The sequence below is a fragment of the Erpetoichthys calabaricus genome, chromosome 2 (genome assembly GCF_900747795.2).
Source record: "Erpetoichthys calabaricus chromosome 2, fErpCal1.3, whole genome shotgun sequence".
NCBI classification, from domain to species: domain Eukaryota; kingdom Metazoa; phylum Chordata; class Cladistia; order Polypteriformes; family Polypteridae; genus Erpetoichthys; species Erpetoichthys calabaricus.
In genome coordinates, this window is record NC_041395.2 from 2,429,938 (window position 1) to 2,447,653 (window position 17,716).

At 44.8% G+C, this 17,716-nt stretch overlaps 1 protein-coding gene and 1 non-coding gene across 2 annotated transcripts in view; both read right to left on the bottom strand.

Annotated features, from left to right (window-relative positions):
- LOC127526733 (trace amine-associated receptor 13c-like) overlaps positions 1-17,716 on the bottom strand; it is a 430,516-nt gene that overhangs the window by 12,162 nt on the left and 400,638 nt on the right. The gene's annotated exons all lie outside the window — the stretch shown is intronic.
- LOC114669456 (5.8S ribosomal RNA) lies at positions 3,679-3,832 on the bottom strand. Its single transcript, XR_003719062.2, has one exon. It is a non-coding gene; the product is annotated as a 5.8S ribosomal RNA (ribosomal RNA).

Below are 17,716 nucleotides of genomic sequence, written 5' to 3' on the forward strand. Positions count from 1 at the left end.
GGCCATGCCCTTCAATGAGAAGAAAGAATTCTCCTGAGGGCTCCTGCCGGCTTCTCAGGGATTGTTTGCGTCACTGCATTGGACTCCCTCCCCCCCGGGGGCGTCCCTTCCACTATTTCAGATTTGGGGATCTGAACCTGACTCCCTTTCGATGGGCATGGGGGCTACAAAGGCCATCGCTCCATGATTTGGAAAGGCGCTTGCCCATCCCTTAGGACCGACTAACCACATGTTCAATTGCTATTCACATGGAACCCTACTCCACTTTGGCCTTCAAAATGCACATTTGAATATTTGTTACTACCACCAAGATCTGCACACACAGCAGCTTGACCCGGGCCCTCGTCCTAGGCAATGTGCACCGTGGCGGCCATCTTACTCATCGCAGCTTTGCCCTCATGGCCACTAGTGCCAGCGACAGCTGGGTATGGGCCCTACGCTCTAGCGCCATGCTTTTTCAAGGCTGGTTAATTAAGCAAGTGAGTTGTTACGCACTCCTTAGTGGGTTCCAACTTTTACTGCTGTCCGTATCAACCAACACCTTTTCTGGGATCTGGTGTTCCACAAGGCTCTATCCTGGGTCCGCTGCTCTTCTCAATCTACATGCTTCCGTTAGGTCAGATTATCTCAGGGCACAATGTGAGCTACTACAGCTATGCTGATGACACACAGCTGTATTTATCAATTGCACCTGATGACCCCGATTGTCTTGATTCACTAACACAATGTCTGACTTGTATCTCAGAATGGATAAATAGTAACTTTCTCAAGCTAAATAAAGAGAAAACTGAAATCTTAGTGATTGGCAATAATGGATACAATGAGGCAATTAGAAATAAACTTGATGCATTAGGATTAAAAGTCAAGATGGAGGTAAAAAGCTTAGGAGTAACTGTTGACTGTAATCTGAATTTTAAATCGCATATTAATCAGATCACTAGACCAGCATTTTTTCACGTAAGAAATATAGCAAAACTTAGACCTCTTATATCATTGAAAGATGCTAAGAAGTTAGTTCACGTGTTTGTTTTCAGTCGACTAGATTACTGTAACGCACTCCTCTCAGGAATACCCAAAAAAGACAGGAAAAGAAAATCCGAGCACATCTCTCCAGATGTGTCACTACACTGGTTACCTGTGTCATTCAGGATTGACTTTAAAATTCTGCTTATTGTTTATAAAGCCTTAAATAATCTCGCCCCATCTTATATATCGGAATGTCTGACATCTTATATTCCAAATTGTAACCTCAGATCCTCAAATGAGTGTCTCCTTAGAATTCCAAAAGCAAAACTTAAAAGAAGTGGTGAGGCGGGTGGCCTTCTGCTGTTATGCACCTAAAATCTGGAATAGCCTGCCAGTAGGAATTCACCAGGCTAATACAGTGGAGCACTTTAAAAACTGCTGAAAACACGTTACTTTAACATGGCCTTCTCATAACTTCACTGTAATTAAAATCCTGATACTCTGTATATACAATTCATTATAAGAACTATTCATGGTGGCTCTAAAATCTGTACTAACACCTACTCTCTTCTGTTTGTTTTTCCTGTTTCTTTGTGGTGGTGGCTTGTGCCACCACCATCTACTCAAAACTCCGTGATGTTCCAACATTGATGGATGGATTAAAAGCCAGAAGTCTGTATGACCATCATCATCAAGTCCTTCCGTAAGAACCCTAATTACAAAGAGGACTATTTCATTTATGTTAGGTAGAATGCCCAGGGGGGACTGGGTGGTCTCGTGGCCACGAACCCCTGCAGATTTTTTTTTTTTTTCCAGCCGTCTGGAGTTTTTTTTTGTTTTTCCTGTCCCCCCTGGCCATCGGACCTTACTCTTATTCTATGTTAATTAGTGTTGTCTTATTTTAATTTTTTATTTTGTCTTTTATTTTTCTTTTCTTCATTATGTAAAGCACTTTGAGCTACTTTTTGTATGAATATGTGCTATAGAAATAAATGTTGTTGTTGTTGTTGTTGATGAGTGTCGGCATTGGGTGCCTTAACCAAGCGTTCGTTTCATCCCACAGCACCAGTTCTGCTCACCAAAAGTGGCCCACTAGGCATTCGTCATTCCACGTCACAGCATCCATGCCAGCGAGCCAGGCTTCTTACCCATTTAAAGTTTAAGAATAGGTTGAGATCATTTCGGCCTCAAGACCTCCAATTTATTTTATCATTTGCTTTACCAGATAAAATTGCGTTCGGTGAGTGTCAGCTATCCTGAAGGAAACATCAGAGGGAACCAGTTATTAGATGGTTTGATTAGTCTTTCGCCCCTATACCCAGGTCAGGACTGCTGCACATGAGTTTTCTCTGGCTTCACCTTGCCCAGGCATAGTTCACCATCTTTTGGGTCCTATCACGTACGCTCTGGCTCCACCTCCCCAAGGGGGCAGGTGAGACAGGCCAGCGGTGTGCCCAGGCCTCAGGGGGCCAAGGATCCCACCATTCACTTTCATTGCGCCTCAGGGTTTCAAGCATGACCCTCCGACTCGTGCACCAGTTAAGACAGGTCGGGTGGGGAGCCGACTTTGCTGCCGACCCCTGGCGCCACAATGTACACGGGTGCCCCCATCCCCGGCAGCATGACGCAGTGAAGGACACACTGGAATGTCGGGGGAAATGGGGGGCCCCGTGCCCATTGAAGCTGGGCGGGGGCACAGCAGGCAGGTCAATCCATTGGCCCCAGGAAGCTGCAAACTTGTGGCTGGGGGGAGCTGTAACACCAGCAGCAGGTTCTGCCAGCCAGCTTCTCCCCCTGGTCCTTCCTTGCTGACTCAGAGCCGGTTGCGGTGCACCACAGTGGAGAAAATGTGCCCAGTGGGAGCCAAGCCTGACCGGGCAGCAGTCCCATGCCCCACCCCATGCACCCGCACCCCTGGGGGGAGGGGGACAGGGACAGAGAGGGACGTCTGACCCAGGTTGCTGACTGGGTTGAATGCTCCAAGTGGATGCCACAGACCCCACCCGTTTACCTCTTGGTGAATTCACGCCCTCTTGAACTCTCTTCAAAGTTCCTCTCAACTTTCCCTTATGGTACTTGTTGGCCATCGATTTCATGCGTGTATTTAGCCTTGGATGGAGTTTACCACTCACTTTGGGCTGCATCCCCAAACAACCTGACTCTGAGGAGACCTGATCCCAGCGTGAAAAGGACCACCACTGGCCTCACACCATCCATGGGTTTCGCCTTGGTCAGAAGGGACTTTGGCCCACTTTGAAAGCCCGGGTAGGAGCGGGCGGGGATTTGGCACTGGACTCTTCTCTCTTCACTTACCGTTACTGAGAGAATCCTGGTTAGTTTCTTTTCATCCGCTTATTAACATGCTTAAATTCAGCGGGTCATCATGTCTGAGCTGAGATCTGAGTTGGACAGTGGGAGGCTGGATCCCCCACTCCGTACACAGTCGGGAAACCGCTCCAGGTCTCGTCTCCATGGCAGGTGCCGGTGTGTCCTACCTGCAGATGCCCGGCACCCTCTGCGAGTGCGCAGAGGTCATGGGGATGACCAGTCCAATGCCCAACTCACTGACTGGCCCCCTTTTCTGCCTGGGGAAACCAAGGGTAACATCACTGCACCACAGGTCTGCTCTTGGGGGAACACAGGGGCCTGGGTCCCTGTGAACTTCCCACCCACACCCACTGTAGGGAGCAGTGTAGCAATTGATCAGAAAGGCGACCCTTAGACAGGCATAGCCCCGGGAAAGACCCATGGCCACAAGGTGCATGTGAAGTGTCAATGATCAATGTGTCCTGCAATTCACATTAGTTCTCGTAGTTGGCTGTGTTCTTCATCGATGCACGAGCCAAGAGATCCACCGCCAAGAGTAGTCTCAATCCACTCGGTGTCTGGGTCGGATGGGGTTTCCAGTGTTGAGTTAAATTAGGCTGCGGACTCCACTCCTGGTGGAGCCCTTCCATCAATTCTTTTAAGTTTTAGCTTTGCAACCATACTCCCCCCAGAACCCAAAGAGCTGCCAGATCCCCAGCTGGCACCGTTTATGGTTGGAACTACAACGGTATCTGATCATCTTTGACCCTCCAACTCTCTTCCTTGATTAGTGAAAACATTCTTGGGAAATGCTTTCGCTCTCGCTTGTCTTGCGCCGGTCCAAGAATTTCACCTCTAGCGGCACAATACAAATGCCCCCGGCAGTCCCTCTTAATCATGGCCCCAGTTCAGTAAACCCAGAAAATAGAACCGGAGTCCTATTCCATTATTCCTAGCTGTGGTATTTGAGCAGGTGGGCCTGCTTAGAACACTAATTTTTTCAAAGTAAACACTTCGACCCTGTGGGACACTCAGTCAAGAGCACTGAGCAGGCGGCGTGGTAGCTTGCCTCATAACAGACCGCCAGCTCGATCCCAAGATCCAACTACAAGCTTTTCAACTGCAACAACTTTAATATATGCTATTGAAGCTGGAATTACCACAGCTGCTGGCACCAGACTTGTCCTCCAATGGATCCTCATGCAAGGATTTAAAGTACGTTCATTCCAATTACAGGTCCTTGAAAGAGTCCTGCATTGTTATTTTTCGTCACTACCTCCCTGTTTTGTCTTGGTAGAGTAATATATTTTGCTCTACTTTCCCCTATTGTATTATTAATATGTAGCCTTTGTCAGAATACCTAATCTCACAGACTTACCACTGTTTATAAGGTATTATAGTATATAACGTATCCCCACCTTCCCTTCTATATCTATAGGCAATTAGGTGTAGTAAAAAGACAAGCAGGAATTAAGTTACACATAAAACAATGTATTATTGGTAATATTCATAAATAATAACAATATGCAAAGTACATTTGAATATTGGCAACCATACAACCTGATTAAATGGTGATGTGTAGTTTCAGGCGGCACACAGACTTGTAGTTATTTAAAATGTCTCTAGTTAAGGCATCATTGGTGCTCAGCTTTCTTCAGAACAGGCCGTATGCCTGTTCCAAAATGGCTGCTAAGCTGTGGTCTCCATTGTGATGTTCATTCAGTTCATGGTGTGATGGTCTTCATCAGTTTGGTAAGAGAGATACTTCTTCATTATATGTTGGTTAGTAAGAGAAAGAGAATGTGGTTGAACAAGCAGATTTATAGATTCTCTGTCCAACCCCTAGAGCCAATAGGACATCATGGTGCTTAAAGGCTTCTGATCCAAGCCAATTCCAAACAGCCATACTTTAAACCAATGGGGGAATACAACATCTTAAAAACTGCCACCCACGAGACCATATGTTAAAGTAACCTGGCTTCCTTGCGGGGGTTGAGAGACATTAGCAGAGAAACACTCGCCAAACTGTCGTAAAATTCAAAGAAACTCAGTCGTAAAAGGTGGGGCAAACACGAATGCCTCTCACCAAAGTAACACTAAATTACATTGCTTTGCCTAAATTACAAATAAAGACATACAAAATATGTATCAAGTTATATGCAAAAATCTCACGTCACAACACTCCCCAAGCCAGGAGTGGGTAATTTGTGCAACTGCTGCCTTCCTTGGATGTGATAGCCATTTCTCAGGCTCTCTCTCCAGAATCGAACCCTCATTCCCCATTACCCGCGGTCACTGTGGTTGATTACAGAAAATACCATTGGCAGTTAACAGGGCAGACATTCAAAAAAGTCATTGCTGCCACGAGGGCTGTGCGATCACCCCGTGACTATCTAGAGTCACCAAAGCTGGCCGGGCACGACGACCTTGGTGCGTTTTGGTCTGATAAATGCACACATCCTCCTGGGGTGGGAGTCAGCGCTTGTTTGCATGTATTAGCTCTAGAATGACCACAGTTATCCAAGTAATGTTGAGCAATCAAAGGGACTATAATTGATGTAATGAGCCATTCGCAGTTTCACAGTCACTTCCTTGTGCACTGAGACAAGCATATGTTACTGGCAAGATCAACCAGGTAGACCTGTTAGGCGATCGGAACACATCTCCAATGGACATCATCCGTCAGGCCTGTTGCTAGGAAAGGCAACACCCAGGCGCCCCACAGGGAGGGGACAGGATCTGTGCTCTCATTTCCGGGTGCCAGAAGGGGTTTAGGAAGAAGGGGTTTAGCTGATCCCCTCCCCATGGCCCAAGGCCACCATGGCATAGGACCACTTGGCGTGGAAGGAATACCCATTGATCGGGGGGATCATTGGTTTTGGCCTCACGGAGAGGTAGGAACAAGGCAAAGGCCGCCATCTTAGGATGGGCCGGAGGTCCACATGACTTCATCCAGAGGGTGGGAGAAACGTTGGGACCTGAAGCACCGGCCTGAGCCAGCTCGCCCAAGGCCCTCCCTTGTTGGACTATTGGCGCCTATCAGTCTTGTCAGTCTTAGTCTCCCTAACCACCTGCCATGGAGAATGGTGACCGCCACAGTCCCCTGCGAAAATGTTCTTCCCGGCCTGTGTCCCGCCTGACCAACGTCTTCGCCTCTGCCTGGGAAGACTGTAATGGTTGCTACAAATTTAATGTGCTTTAATCTGTTTCAGCCTCTTGCTCCCTTTAGAATAGATGTCCGAGGGAATGAGTGTCTTGGAGGATATCTCTTTAAGGGGAGACTGTGGGTCCTTGCCTAAATGCGCTGGTGTATGTTGTAGGAAGGAGAACCAACTTCAAAAGGGAAGGAGGCGTGCATTTTAAAGGCGGACTTCAGTATGCATTAAAAAGAGTCATCATCAATCCGGTGAGACGCTTCTTTTATATCTAACGAGTCAGTGGGATACTTTGGCTAGTACGCTGGATTTATTGGTGGACTTCCCAGGCCGGTTGGATTCTAAGCTAAGACAAAGTCGATATAAAAGGGACTGGGGAACGCGTGGGGAGCGTGTATGTCTAATTTATATTTGTATATATATGTATATATATGTATGTGTTGTGAATATTTTTTTGCTGTCTGTAAATAGTTATATTTCTTTTTTTCTCTTCCTTTTCTGTTTCGCCGTTTTCTGGGGAGTGCATTGTAGCATTGTGGATTGTAACACCCGGGGAAATAGGACTATTGACCTACATGTGTGCAAACGTTAAAGACGCATACAGCGCCACCCCGCTGCCTGCGCTTGGGAAAGCAGATCATAACCTGGTCCTGCTTCAGCCTCACTACAATCCAAGAGTGAGGGTCCTACCTACAACCACATGTTCATTCAGAAAGTGGTCCCCTGAGGCAGAGCAGGCTCTGAGAGACTGGAACTACAGACTAGGATATCCTGCAGGGATCACATAGTGAGAACATTGAGGAGGTTGTTGACTACACTACTGACTACATCAACTTCTATATGGACATTGTAGTTCCAGTAAGAACAGTATGCTGCTATGCTAACAACAAGCCTTGGACTACAAGTAACATCAAGGGCCTTTTGAACCAGAAGAAAAGGTCTTTTAAAGGCGGTGATCAGCATGAGCTCAAGAGCATGCAGAAGGAACTCCGAGTCCAGCTCAGGTCGGTGAAGGAGCAGTACAGGAGAAAGCTGGAGCAGAATTTGCAGAATAACAGCATGAAGGAAGTGTGGGATGGGATGAAGATCATCACTGGCTGCAGCTTAAAGCGGGGAGCCACCATCGAGAGAGATGTGGATAGAGCAAACCAGATGAACAACTTCTTCAACAGGTTTGACCACCCTAACCCACTCTTACCTCGGAGTACTGCACCCTCCACCCATCCTTCTACTGATACCAGCATAGGAGAGACATCCACACCCACAATTACAGCAGTCCAGGTAAGCAGAGAGCTGAGGAGACTTCATGCCAGCAAAGCAGCGGGTCCAGATGGAGTACCACGACTGCTGAAGGCCTGTGCGTTGGAGCTGGAGAGTCCTCTGCAGTGCATCTTCAACCTGAGCCTGGAAAAGGGGAGAGCCCCGAGGCTTTGGAAAACATCTTGCATCACCCCAGTCCCAAAGGTATCACGTCCTAGTGAGCTGAATGACTTCCGGCCTGTCGCTCTGATGTCACATGTGATGAAGACCATGGAGCGGCTGCTGCTTCACCACCTGAGGCCACGCCCTTGACTCTCTGCAGTTCTCATACCACGAGAAGGTGGGAGCGGAGGATGCCATCATCTACATGCTACACCAATCCCTCTCCCACTTGGACTCTCTAGCGTCTTCAACACCATCCAACCTCTGCTCCTCAGGGACAAGCTGACAGAGATGGGAGTAGATTCATACCTGGTGGCATGGATCGTGGACTATCTTACAGACAGACCTCAGTATGTGCGTCTTGGGAACTGCAGGTCTGACATTGTGGTCAGCAGCACAGGAGCGGCACAGGGGACTGTACTTTCTCCAGTCCTGTTCAGCCTATATACATCGGACTTTCAATATAACTCTGAGTCTTGCCACGTGCAAAAGTTCGCTGACGACACTGCTATCGTGAGCTGCATCAGGAGTGGGCAGGAGGAGGAGTATAGGAACTTAATCAAGGACTTTGTTAAATGGTGCGACTCAAACCACGTACAACTGAACATCAACAAAACCAAGGAGCTGGTGGTGGATTTTAGGAGACCCAGGCCCCTCATGGACCCCGTGATCATCAGAGGTGACTGTGTGCAGAGGGTGCAGACCTATAAATACCTGGGAGTGCAGCTGGATGATAAATTAGACTGGACTGCCAAAACTGATGATCTATGTAAGAAAGGACAGAGCCGACTATACTTCCTTAGAAGACTGGCGTCCTTCAACATCTGCAATAAGATGCTGCAGATGTTCTATCTGACGGTTGTGGTGAGTGCCCTCTTCTACGCGGTGGTGTGCTGGGGAGGCAGCATAAAGAAGGACACCTCATGCCTGGACAAACTGGTCAGGAAGGCAGGCTCTATTGTAGGCACGGAGCGGGACAGTTTGACATCTGTGTCAGAGTGACGGGCTCTGAGCAGACTCCTGTCAATCATGGAGAATCCACTGCATCCACTGAACAGGATCATCTCCAGACAGAGGAGCAGCTTCAGCGACAGACTGAGGAGATCGTTCCTCCATCACACTATGTGACTCTTCAATTCCACCAGGGGGGTAAACGTTAACATTATACAAAGTTATTGTCTGTCTGTAAACCTGCATTGTTATCACTCTTTAATTTAATATTGTTATTATCAGTATGCTGCTGCTGGAGTATGTGAATTTCCCCTTGGGATTAATAAAGTATCTATCTATCTATCTATCTATCTATCTATCTATCTATCTATCTATCTATCTATCTAAAAGGAGAGAACCCCATAGAGGCTTGTGGTACCTCAAAGTATGCCAAGAGGACTAGGGAGAGTTGCTGATTCCACTTTCTTTTGCATTTCTTTGAGAGTTTGATTAAACCGCTTGACTGAATCATCACTTTTTTGGTTTTTAGGTGTTATTCAGAGTGGCTTAGCAAACTCCCTGAACATATCCAAGGTGAATGGCATTCCTTAGTTCATAAGAATTTCTTTAGGAATAAATATTCACACAAAGACCCCGATGATTTCCTGTGTGATGGTTTTTGAAGTAGCCTGTCTCAAGGGAATGGCCTGGGGATTACACGTAGCCTAGTCTTTGAGCACCAAAATTTACTTAGACAGTTGAAGTGGACCTGCAATGTCCACAATGATTTGCTCTAAAGGGGTGTCAGTTAAAGGAAGAGGAAGAAGAGAAACAAGCATCTAAACCTAACCACTATCCCTATGATCCTAGGAATACTTAACATTCTGGACAGGAAACTCAAAAACAGACCTCATCGTTAACCAAAGGCCAATAGAATCTACGTTTGGTTCTCATTGAAGTTTTGTTGGGTTCCAGATATGCACCTAGGAGGTGGCAGTGTGCTCGCTCACAAACCTTCTGTTTGGGCATCTTCCCGACCTCACCCTCATGCTTTACTCACACAATATAGGAGATCATTTTCAACTACGAAATGCTACCCCAGTGGCATGGGATTTGAAGTCAGGTAACCATCTACTGAGACACCCTTCTTTACCTCAAATTTATTAGAATTTATAAGAATCGTCATTCCATTGTTCTCTTTAAAATGATGATTTTAACTGCCTAAAGTGAACTTTTGCTCTGTTAACAGGTCTGGAGGGACCTTCAAGGGCGTTACCTCAGTCTCCAATGTCTCCTTGGGATCGCCCTCAACTGACATCAGAAAGTCTGTAGTGTTGCACTGGGTAGCCACCTCTTTTCAATTGTGCATACATGGATGCCACGATATAGGAGCATTCTGAGGTGCGTCTTCCCTGTCTATTACCAGGGCCATGTATGATAAGAGGATTGTGAATTACAGCTGCCGTCATTGTTTTTTCTTAATCACACAAGAGGCAGATTTGTAACATTAGCTTTCCCAGTTACATGTAAAACTGGCCTTCCTAGGGCTCCACAACTGTGGGAACAAAACAGTAGGATGCTGGAGTCTTTTAAAGCGGTCACATGATAGCCATTCATCACCACTGCCTCTGTGCACAGTACAGTGAGGGGGTTAGAGGATGTCAAAACACAATACTGTATCCTATTTAACAATCAACATTCCATCATTTCCTCTAGTCTCAGAGAGTGCCCCGCACTTTTAGCAGCACAAGGGTGATTATGGGGGTTTTGGGTCTTTGAATCGGGCCTCCATTTTGTATTCCTGTTTTGAAGGTTCCTGAGGCCTCATGAATAACGCTGTGCATAGAATTCACACTAAAACATGGTGTACGGACAAAAGTGGAAATGTGCGTAGGCACAAAAAAATCCAGATGCATAAATCTGTGTGTATGGCAACTTCCACATTCTTTCGCTCCATAAATCCCGGTCAGTGTGAAAAGTAACACATGTGTACGCGCCTGCTGCCACTCCCCAACTCCTTCCAGAATTACGTCTCTTTGAATATGCAAATCAATATAAATAGCCCTTAAGCTCAGTGTTCTGTGAAAAGGCAATGGTAAAAGCACGAGGGAAAATAGAAGAATTTCAGCGACTACCAAGTGGAGGCAAAGAAAAACGTACTATTTGTTGGTTTAAACAGTGGTATAATCAACAAAAGGAAGTTGATCGAGTTCAAGTTCACAAAGTCACACAGTTCCCGAAATAAAAAAGAAGTTGTCGGATGTCAAAGTCGCAGTGAAAAGGCGAGTTGTAGCCCACCGTCTTAAGAGTCATATGGAAGCTTATTAGGGGACAGAGAAAAGAAAAAAAATAGGGACACAGTGGAAAAAGAATCTCGAAATGTCAACTTTAATCTTGAAATTTCCACTTCAATCACATAGTTTATTTTGTCATTAAAGTAGAACATCATAAACTTCATCTTAAAATCGTTTAATTTACTAGTTTCTCAATTCCCATCGTAACTAATGTAGCACATTAAATGCTTTGTTCTGTAATTGTTCTTCTATGTGCTCTATGTGTGTAAATCACTACGTGCTTCTTAAATGGGGTTTCTCTTCCTCCGACAGGACACAGATTCCATTACATTCATGATATTACAGTTCTCTGAATAAATTAAATACTGAGATGTATACTTGATATAATTTTAATGATGATAGGAATTAAAACATGTTATTAAACATGGGAACATGGTGCTGCAGTGATAGTGACGAGCTGGCACCTCATCCAGAGATTATTCCTGCGTCAGGCAAGATGCTTGCTGCGCCGTGCGCGACCTTCGATGTAATACTTTAATGCAGCAGTGCTGTCTCTCTCAAACGTACTAACACCCAATTTCTGTCCTTCCTTTTCTTCCTCCAAATACCCAATCACCACACAATCAGCTCTGTAATAGACGTTAAGATATCTGTAAGCTTAGAACGCCAATTCTTCAAAACTTTTAAGGAATATTGAAATATCTTTGTAGTACATGTTTAATTATTCTATCCATCTATCCTTCCAGTGTTGCGCCAGTCCCAGCAAGAATACAGCGCGAGGCAGGAACAATCTGTGAATGGGGCGCCAGCTCGTTGCTAGCGCTGTGACAACGTGTCCTCACATGTTTAATTATTAAAAATCTAGATTGTTTAAATGATGTTAACATTTTATCTGTATAATGTAAAAAACATAGTTTGCTGCATTTCATCTTAAAAATTACATCGTCATCATATGCAAATATGCACTTTATAAAGTGGCTCAGGTTGTGCAATATTATAACTGTATCGCAAGTTTACAGTGAGGTAATTGTACTTATAAGAATAAACAGTTCTACAAGGAGCACTTGATGGACTGACTGAGTGTGTTTATAGTTCTTGGGATGAAACTGTTTCTGAACTGCGAGGTCCGTACAGGAAAGGCTCTGAAACATTTGCTGTATGAGAGCAGTTCAAAGAGACATCATGGCTGAGGCAGCGTGTGCTTGATGCTGTATACCGATAATACTCCTTCTGATCAGCTGCTGTACAGCTGTGATTCCACACTCAGATACAGTGGGATTAATACTTGAGAGTAACAACGCTAAAGCACCTATGGTATTTGGAATAGTTTGGCCATTCCATGGACCATTATATTGTTACAGGTTTATTACAATCAGATGCCTTAATCTAATAAACGATAGGTGGTTAATTTCAGTGTATTTGATAAAGCCGCATAAAGAAAGGGAAACCACACTGGAACAAAAGTACTGTTTTGACACTGGGTGGTGCCATTTTGCAAAACTGAGTGGAGAACTTGCATATGCCAAGTTAGCCGGCGTGAAAATGTGCGTGGCTTTATGCCAAGTTTAGTTTTTATACATTGCGTTGTGAACGTGAAAACGGGCGTACGCAACATTTTTGTACAACAGTTTATAAATGATGCCCCTGGTGAGGTGGGCACTGCGGCGCAGGTCTTTAGCATTCTTCACTTCTGGTGGTTCCTCGATGAGCATGGCCACTCAATGATATCTTGAGCATATCAACTAGGTTGTCCATAGTCTTCCAGCTTGTTAACTGCAATTGTACTGGTAAGGATAAGAACAAGTCAAACATATTTAAGTATTGATCAAAGACAACATCATTAAGTGGTGTTACATCCATCCATCCATCCATCCTCTTCCGCTTATCCGAGGTTGGCTTGCGGGGGCAGCAGCTTGAGCAGAGATGCCCAGACTTCCCTCTCCCCGGCCACTTCTTCTAGCTCTTCCGGGAGAATCCTGAGGCGTTCCCAGGCCAGCCGGGAGACATAGTCCCTCCAGCGTGTCCTGGGTCTTCCCCGGGGCCTCCTCCCGGTTAGACGTGCCCGGAACACCTCACCGGGGAGGCGTCCAGGAGGCATCCTGATCAGATGCCCGAGCCACCTCATCTGACTCCTCTCGATGCGGAGGAGCAGCGGCTCTACTCTGAGCCCCTCCCGGATGACTGAGCTTCTCACCCTATCTTTAAGGGAGAGCCCAGACACCCTGCGGAGGAAACTCATTTCGGCCCCTTGTATTCGCGATCTCGTTCTTTCGGTCACTAACCATAGCTCATGACCATAGGTGAGGGTAGGAACTTAGATCGACTGGTAAATTGAGAGCTTTGCCTTACGGCTCAGCTCCTTTTTCACCACGACAGACCGATGCAGAGCCCGCATCACTGCGGACGCCGCACCAATCCGCCTGTCGATCTCACGCTCCATTCTTCCATCACTCGTGAACAAGACCCCGAGATACTTGAACTTCTCCACTTGAGGCAGGATCTTGCTCCCAACCCTGAGAGGGCACTCCACCCTTTTCCGGCTGAGGACCATGGTCTCGGATTTGGAGGTGCTGATTCCCATCCCAGCCGCTTCACACTCAGCTGCGAACCTATCCAGAGAGAGCTGAAGATCACAGCCTGATGAAGCAAACAGGACAACATCATCTGCAAAAAGCAGTGACCCAATCCTGAGTCCACCAAACCGGATCCCCTCAACACCCTGGCTGCGCCTAGAAATTCTGTCCATAAAAGTTATGAACAGAATCGGTGACAAAGGGCAGCCCTGGTGGAGTCCAACTCTCACTGGAAACGGGTTCGACTTACTGCCGGCAATGCGGACCAAGCTCTGACACCGGTTGTACAGGGACCGAACAACCCTTATCAGGTGGTCCGATACCCCATACTCCCGGAGCACCCCCCACAGGATTCCTCGAGGGACACGGTCGAACGCCTTTTCCAAGTCCACAAAACACATGTAGACTGGTTGGGCAAACTCCCATGCACACTCCAGGACTCTGCTAAGGGTGTAGAGCTGGTCCACTGTTCCGCGACCAGGACGAAAACCACACTGTTCCTCCTGAATCTGAGGTTCGACTATCCGACAGACCCTCCTCTCCAGAACCCCCGAATAGACTTTTCCAGGGAGGCTGAGGAGTGTGATCCCTCTGTAGTTAGAACACATCCTCCGGTCCCCCTTCTTAAACAGGGGGACCACCACCCCGGTCTGTTACATTTAATTTTAAATCTTACCTTCATAAGTAAATGTTTGATTATGATAATGAGTTGGGCCATTAACACTAGAATTACCAGAGTCTACGAAAAAACTCGTAGATCCGGCCCACCTTAAAACCATTCGCAGCTCTCTTTTGTCTTCTAAATGTGCCGATTAAGACGAGCCAGCAAGCAGCCGGCTATTCCATCCCCCACCGTCGCAGAGCGTTCACTAAGTTCTCCCAGCTCATGCCTTGTTTGATTATCTGCGAGTGACTGAACTGCTAGAGTTTTAGTGTGGAAATAATAGATCGCTATTTGAAACACACACAGTTCATGTGTGTTCCATTTCTACAGCAATCTGTGTAAACACATTTTTAAAACAGAAACGTTTTTCATATTTTAGTAGTAAATGACAAAATGTAGGCATAAACTATATAATGTAAGATCAAGTAAAAACACTTCCACAAAAGGTTCAAAACTGATACAATAGCTTCTGTGGCGTAGCGGTAAGATTTGCTGACTTGTAATTGAGAGTCCCCGGTTCGATCCCCACTCACTCCTATGTTTGCCGTTTTCAGTAGTGAACTCCTCTTTTTGTTAATATTATACAGTACACACATACATTTGGTTTGCGTCTGTAACACACGGTGTGCATTTATAGGACTTGTAAAAGTTACCTTTTTTTTTTACTTTTATTCTCTCTAAATCACGATCACGATACATACTACCCAGTCCCCACATGTTGCTGTATGCTGTTTCTTTTGTATACTCCAGGACATGCAGAGGATAGAATAGTACAGAGCAGTAAGTTCAGCGTTATATGCAATAATCAGATTCAAATGTTAACTGTTCACACACACGCAAGGATAGTCTTTCCTACATTTACAACGTGTGTACCTGTTACAATGTACATGCTTCTCTCTATGCTGTGGTTCCTATTACACACCTGAAAGAAAGAGACAATATATGTGAAAACATCATCGCACTAATGCAATATTATTTGAAAACGAACAGCGTCAGATCGGGTGTGGATTTATGTTGCCGCTATTACTGAAAGAAAAAAAGATTAACATATGCGTTGATCCAGCAGAACTGAATAAGCTCACGCGCTCTAGCATCCCCACCCCCGATCTGACTCTAAGAAACAGCGCAAGTACAGACGCAAACCAAGTGTGATCAAGATTTCCCAGTTCAATCTCACTCACTCCTATATTTGCCATTTTCAGCGCTGAATAAGCTCACACGCTGTAACACTAACCCCCCCCCCCCCAAAAGAGCACCTTACTACTGAAAACGGACATAAAATTTATAAATTGGTATGCACTGTAAATCGTTAAGTTTAAAATGTCGATCGCGGTTATTTCTGTTAATTAATTCATGCTTTTTACTTAGAGTCAGAACAGGAGCTTGTTCAGCTTATTCAGCTTCAGACTCAAACAGCGCCAGTATAACTTCACACCCAACCTGACGCTGTTCGTTTTCAAATAATATTGCATTACTTCGATGATGTTTTCTGATTGGTACTATTCGCATCATAAAATGATTTCTTCACATATATTTGTCTCTTTCTTTTTTAAAATATGTGTTGTAGCACTCAGAAATGGCCACCTGCATGTTCTTGCGCACACTGAATAAGACAGCGCTATATGCAATCATCAGATTCAAATGTTAACAGTTAACAGTTATATAGCACGGAATGGAAATCAGCAGTTCTTAGCATTGCACCACGCAAGCTGTTATATCAACCGCCTACTGTAACTTGCTTTCTTTTTTCTTCGGTTATATTCTTGAATAAAAGTGCACTTGTTTTATTATACTTTTACATAGGGTAGGGAAGGATCTTGAACACGACTGAGACAATGAAAAGTGAATTAAAAAAAAAAAAAACAAAGCTAACCTTTGCAAATATCATAAATTACACCGGCTGTTACAGACTGAAATCAAATGTATCTTTTTATTCTAAAATGGTAAAAATAAGAACACTTCACATCTCATAAGGGAGTCATGCAGGATCGAACTCATGACCTTCTGATTGCCAGTCAGTAACTGATACTGTTGGGCCACGGCGGCAATCATAGTTATTAGGTGTCAATGTCCCACACTAAGGCAGCTTTTTTTGGCGGCGGCTTTTTATTTTGTACCTTTTGTGAAAGCGTTTCTTTGATATTTGGACTTCAGGCTTCATACATTATATAGTTTACGCCTACATTTTGTCATTTGTTACTAGAATATAAAAAACATTTCTGTTTTAACAATGCGTTTACACAGATTACTGCAGAAACGCAACACACATGAAATGCGTGTGTTCCAAATAGCGATTTATTATTTCCAGTCTAAAACTCCACTCACTCCCAGATAATCAATCAAGGCATGAGCTGGGAAAAGCTCGTTTACGTTCTAAGTCGGTGGGGGGATGGAATAGCCGGCTGCTGGCAGCATGTCTTTATCAGTACATTTAGATGACAAAAGACGCTGGCAGAGAGGTGAGAACGGTTTTAAGAAGCGATTTAAGGTGGGCCGGATTTACGAGTTTTTTCGTAGGCTCTGGTAATTCTAGTGTTAAAACAACTTCTCAGGACGCAAGCTGGTATCACTTTCATTAAATTAGGAATTCATCTTACCTTAGTTTTATACACGCTAGTTTCCAGATCATGAAAAAGTCTGTGGCAAAACCGAGCTCAGCAAAAGCGAGGAAACACTAATTTCCGTGGCGATCCACAGTTCTAGAGACAATCAAGGACAATCCACTCGGGAAATCACACAGCACAATTCCACAACAAGAAAGCATTCCCATCAAAAGTTACGCAGTCACAAAGAACATTCTGACTTAACAAGGAAAACATATGTGCTTAAACCTTTATTTCTTATCAAGTGTGCTGACCCACTGTGCCACCATGCTCTTCCTTTATAGTACCTAAAATACACAACCTCCATTCATGCACAATCAGGCACATTCTGCTTATTGCAATAACTTGTCTCCCTTCTCATTTAGTATTATTAAAAGAGCATTTTTAATTTAAACTTGATCAGGGTTTAAAAGAAAAAATGTTTTGCACGTTTACAAGCCTTAAACAAAACTGGAGACATTCTATTTGCGTTAAACCAATTACACAAACCGATAATTATCTTTCTTTGTTATGTGAGAAACTGTCTCATTTTTAAATTTACACTTATCCAATTTTTAGTTAGAGCTCTTTGCATTACAGTTTCTTTTTAAACATTAGCTTATAACGTAGGTTCGTAATTTAAGCTATATTTAAAAGGCAATTTCAATAATTTCTGTGTGTTTAAACACACGGCATGATTCTTTTAGCAGTACCGTCATAGGTGGGGGTTGCCAAAAACTTTAACCTTTAAGGCAGAGTGATTACAACAGCTGCCCAGCTCACTCAATGCGTTTTAACACGTGGACGAACCGTGTGCATTGGA